Source organism: Ctenocephalides felis, unplaced genomic scaffold (assembly GCF_003426905.1).
Source record: "Ctenocephalides felis isolate EL2017-DRISC unplaced genomic scaffold, ASM342690v1 CF-g0.4_SCAFFOLD_01886, whole genome shotgun sequence".
Taxonomy (NCBI): domain Eukaryota; kingdom Metazoa; phylum Arthropoda; class Insecta; order Siphonaptera; family Pulicidae; genus Ctenocephalides; species Ctenocephalides felis.
Genome location: NW_020538040.1, coordinates 104,733,653 through 104,739,820, shown reverse-complemented (window position 1 = coordinate 104,739,820; position 6,168 = coordinate 104,733,653). Strand labels below are relative to the sequence as shown.

General features: G+C 28.5%; 1 pseudogene; it reads left to right on the top strand.

Moving 5' to 3' along the window:
- The first annotated feature begins 3,157 nt into the window (after nucleotides 1–3,157).
- Nucleotides 3,158–3,592, top strand: LOC113375635 (annotated as a pseudogene).
- Nucleotides 3,593–6,168: the final 2,576 nt, after the last annotated feature.

Below are 6,168 nucleotides of genomic sequence, written 5' to 3'. Positions count from 1 at the left end.
AAACGAAAATTACGAAAACTTTTTGAACAGACCTCGTATATATATATATATATATATATATATATATATATATATATTTCCATCCGCTTCCTTTGTTAAGAAATGTGAAAGTATTTACAAAATTAATTTATTATTTAACATAAAAAATACTATAGTTGTGAATATATATTTTTGACCTCCTTGGATTAAAATATAGAGAACATTTCTCAATTTCAAAGTGATTTCGTAGATACATTCTTTTTGAGATTTCTGTGAGCTCAAGCGATTTAAACAAATGAGGTGGCAGGCAAAAGACATTGAGAAAGAATCGCCGCAAGATCAGATGTAGATATAAATAATAGACACAGATATATATATATATATATATATATATATATATATACCACAATAACCGAAAAATGGTCACAACCTTATCAAAGCTCTAGGTAATACTTGAAAGCTTAATAACTTTTTCTTCTAATTTTTTTTATGAGTGTAAATCAATACTTTAATCTCGTTTCGGCTTGATATATATATATATATATATATATATATATATATATATATATATATATATATATATATATATATAGTTTTTTATACATAGTTTTTTATACATAGTTTTTTATACATAATTTTACACTTCAAGTAATATTTATTAATATTTGTATTATATCACATACCTAATTAGTTTACTGAATATATTGTTTATGAAATAATTATTGAGTAGCATCTATTCGCATAAAAACGTTAGTTTCAAATTCGCAGCACAGTTTACACTCCATTGTGCAATTTTATGCAGTTTTATAAATCCAATTCCAAAATTAATTTGGTGTACTTGTTTTCACAAGTACCAAGTAATAAAAGCAATCAGGCAGATCATTGTAGAGTCCAATTTACCACTCGTGTATTTTGCGACCCCGATAATTTTTTTTTTTTGATAAACGATGTTCTTTGAACAAACACGTATATTTATGTTCCTTTCGGTATAATAGCTGAGAATGCCGATTGCAAAGGGCACACAATCTATTGTTAAATGTCGATTAATGGTCGGATTGCGAGCGGTACAAACTAATATAGCATTAAGTATGCCACAGATGACTATTGAAATGGCTTCCAGTCGAGTATTATTAACGCCTAATAATAGACACGGCTCACGTTTCTGCCAAGCACTCGGCCGAATAGACAATGGGACTCCCAAAGAGGCCAAACACAACAAATGACTTAAACAAACTAAGAATTTCTTACATGTGTCATGATTAATGTAAACAACTAGTAACAACACGTACAATTCCCGCCATAACCACAATTTTTTGATTAATTATTGTCACAAGCATCAATTTTTTTCATCAGATTTCATTCGGATTCAGAATATGTTTGCTTAATTTATATTTGGAAAATATTTTTTGTTTATTCATAAAGTATCGCTTTCATTAGCTTTTAGGTGCATTGCTTTGATGCGCTTAGCATGTAAAATCGATCTTCAACTGATATATGATATATGTTTTTGTTTCTTTATTTAATGCACTATATTCCCAACCAGGTGACAAATTTTTGAAAAACAGTAGAAAAAACATTTCTGCAATAATGAATTAGTTGGGAGTTTTACTGAACATAGTCAAATAGTTGTTTCTTTGATATGTGTTACTTAATGTAAAATAATTTGTTTGGTTTTCACAATATAATTGCACAAAGTCAAATTAGACCTTTTCCTGCCCTGCCCTACTTTATATTTAAATATTAGTCTACAGTGTAAATTCGATTCTAATGCATGTTTATTGGAAATTCATTAGGTGAATTAATATTAATATTTTGTTCGAAACATTTCACTACATAAAACTCAAACTTAAGTCTGAAAAAATGAATAAATTTGAAACATTTTTGAAAATATTGTACTGAATATTTATTAGAGTAATTCGGAGCTTATCTTAAGAAAACAAATGAAGTTTAGAAGCTTTAACGATGCTGTTCTAAAGTAGAAGGCAAAATGTGTATGAAAAACATGTATCAATATTTATACCAAAAGTATTTTTTCGTTGTTAGTTGTTTTTTAGTTGTGAGCACTATTCTTTAATTTACAATACTTGAATATAATTTTTATGTATACGATATTTATTTGTTTCATAACATGAATTGTTATTTCTAAGTTAGATTCGACAGTTTTTATTCAACAGTTAAACTGGGCGGTAAGAAAAAGGACCAACTAAACCTTTACACTGACAAAGATGTAAACAATAAAAATAATAAATAAAATCAAGTTAAAACTAGTTGTAACATCATTTGCCTTAAGGTAAGTTGCATAGCATAAACATAAACCCGATACGAATACATAATTTTAATCAAAAATATCTGAAATTCAACTATCCAGATAAAATAATCTGACTGTTTACTTAGAAATTAATTTTTTTTGTTTTGGCTAATACCTAATCAATACAATATTCAATTCATGTTTTTAAAATATACTTACAACATCTATAACTGTACATGTATATATATTAAATTAATTTGTCCAACACGTTTCATTCGATCCATTTCTATCAAAATCTATTTTATATAAGTGTGGATGTCAACTGTAATCACTAGACACATAAAATATTAACAATTGAATTAATAATACTAAGAATAAATAATGAACAATAAAAGTATTTTAAAATCTATAAATAAAGTAATAACTATAAAATGTTATAAAACTAAAAAAAAAAAAAATAATAATACGATATAAGAAGACTTGTAGAACTATCTCGACTAGTGTTTAAATTAACAATGGTATTTTAAGCTTTCAACTATGTTAAGAACTATAAAATGTTTCCTATGTTTTTAAGTGTCAAAAACGTTCGTTCGCCCGGTGACGTCACTATCGCCTTCTATCTTTTGACACAGTTTTGCGCTCGAACTTGCAATCCATACTCTTCCTTTATCTATGTTCATATGTATTATAATTATTAAGGGGTATTACAAGTCTTCAATTGTTTTGAATTAGTCGATAGACACGTATCTGCGAAAGATTTGCGTTGTAAGTGTTCAAAACAATATGGTAATAAAATAAAAATTTATAGTTATAAACTCTTATTAAACTTAAAAACAGTTATTTGCCTTAAAGATTGATTCATTTAGATACAAACTATTGTTGTTCATAAATTTTTCCACCTTACGGCGACCTAACCTCAAAGCGATGGAAATGTCAAAGTCGGACAGTAACATATTTACGGTGGATAAGATTTTAGACAAACGTGTCCGGAAAGGCAAGATCGAATATTTAATAAGGTGGGAGAACTATTCGACTGATCATGATAGTTGGGAACCCCTGGAAAACTTGATGTGTCCTGATACAATAAAGGAGTACGAAGAGGAACGCTTGAAGCTGGACCAGGAAAGAGAGAAGGTAATCAAAATGCTGAAGAACAGCAGGATATCTTCCAGACCTACAAAGTTGGAGGCTGAAAAAGTGCTAGGGGTTACTAAATCGGGGGATAACCTAATGTATTTGGTTAAATGGAAAAACGTAGACGAGGCCGATTTGATTTCGTCGATACAGGCGAAGGTGAAAATCCCGCAACTGGTGATAGAATTTTATCAAAACAACCTGTCGATTATTTCAGAAGATACAGTTTAACAATGCACTTACTGACCCTGCAATGTTACTTTGTTGATAATCAAAAAATATTAGTCCTTTAATTAATAATAAAAAAAAGTAAATAAATTCATGATTGTTTTATTTATATAATGAGATCTATATTTTTTAACTTGACTCGTCAAACGTTATGTTGCAATAAAAGATATTTTTAGTTTAAAATCTTTAGTATTAAAATAACTGATTGCAAAATGTGGCAGCTAACTAATTTTAATTTTACATTGGTTGTATAAAGGCTTTGTAAAAGCCTTTCAAAATTAAAAATGAGACATTGGATCTGTAAACCCTTTCATATATAATACAATTATGTATTACAATATAATTAGGATTTAACTGGCAATTTTATTGAATATAGATCAATTATTGATCATTTAGTTGAGACGATATGATTATTGAAAACTAATTTGAAAGTCATAATCTCGAAAATAACAAATAAAAATCGGGTGTTGTTTGTACCATAATCCATTCTTCCTAAAACATTGCAGGCACATACATATATAAATATCACACAACACGTACAAATACATTGCAATGATTTTTGAATCTTTTGTGCATAGTATTATTTACTACAAAACACTGATATATTTAAAATAAACTCTCATGGATTTTTTTTGTCAATCAAAACTTTATTCAAGTTTTATAATACAAAATTGTTAAGTATATAAAAAACAAAAAATTAAACCTAAATACAAAAATATAAATGTAAATAATAAACAGAATATTAACAAAATAAAATGGAAAAAATGATTTGTAATTTTGAAATAATTATGCCAATCGACTTCAGGCGCTAATGGCAACATAATGACTAATTGTTTAATAAAAAGACATTAATTAATAGAAATAACAATTATTTAAATTAAAACTTTTATTGTTTTGTTGCTCTAACATATTTATTATTAAGCTTAATGTTATCATTGTGAACTTGAAGATAACACAGAAGTTTCAAACAATCTTCAAAGAAAGCACATATTTTATCGATAATAAAAAGCCACAAATCAAACAATTTACTCGCAGCCCAGCTTATATTCCGTAATATTCGAAGTCAATCTATCTTATTCCGGACAAGAGCAAGAAAAATCATAATATTTCATTCGCGGTCGCGGTAACCGAATGAATAAGTTTGAAAGTTCGAAATCGGACCACCAGACAAAACTTTTCTTTTCAGTATGCGAGAACTTCTTTCCTTTTTTAGGAAAATATAATCACAAGGATTCCCGACTTCGCTATAAAGGTATGGATACGATCAAAAATCATTTTCCGGCGTTTGATTACATTATCACGGTGCCCTGGTTCCTGTTTTACATATTTTAGGGGATATTTATGCCAAAGTGCACAGAGGGAAGTGAATCGTTGGGTTATACTTGAAGTACTCGCTTTAAAACGAACATTTTGCGCCTGTGAAAGTATAAGAAACAACATTTAAATTGAATATATTAACGAAAAGGTTACATACAAAAAATACTTGTAGGCGATCCAGGAAGTGAACACAAAATAATTCCCATTTTAATGGAAAATATATACACGCGACTCGAGGAATGATAAATACCACATATTTGCATGATATAAATATATACATCTATCCCCCCGCTTTACACGGTACTTGTTTTACACGTTTTTGATCTTATACCGTTTTTGAAAGTGAATTTTTTTTACGATATTATCTATTTTGCAGTGACACAAAAGTCTAAGCACTAAACTATTATTTGCTTATATTATAATATATATAAAATAACATTTTTATTATTTTACTGTCAAAATGCAACTCTACAAAATGTATGTTACAGTTACGAATTTTTAGTAGTGTGTATCTATGATGGAAATATATAGATAATTATATATAATTGACAGCGTAAATTTATTGGAAGTGAATAAAATTATTTTTCACAATAATTTATGTTTACAAATTACAAAAAAATATAGGTCGACAATGGCAATAGATAAAAATAAAAAACTGGAGAGGAGTAAAAGAAAGGTTATATCTTTACATACCAAAATTGAAATTTTGAACCAACCTCGTGTAATAATGAAAGATTATTAGATGTTGCTAATATTTATTCTATGACTAAAATACAAACAATAGAAAAAGCCTCAACAAATATTTATCTCTTTGGAAATCTCCGCCATAGTTAATCTTGTTCGTTAAAATTAGAGTTGGAAGCAAAATTTATCATAATTTCTCTCAATTCCATCTCTTGTTGCTCAATACTTGCTCTCAAAGCATTTACTTGGTCATCGACCACGCCTCTGACTCTTTCCGCCATCAGAAACTTAGCCTCCAATCTTTCTTCCAAATCCTCTATATCATCACAGGCGTCTAAATATGCATTTACCAAGTTCAGGAATTCTCTTCTTTTCTCACTTCCCACGTCGTCGGATTGCAGTTCATCAGCGCATATTTTAATGGAAGCAGACAACACTTTTAGGCGATCCATATTTCAGAAGTTGAATGGAACGAAATTTGATTAAAGACAGCTCTTTCTTTTGATTTCTAGGTGTTGAAAACTATATCACTACAAGGTTCTCAATAAATATTGAACTAACATATGTATGTGAAATAC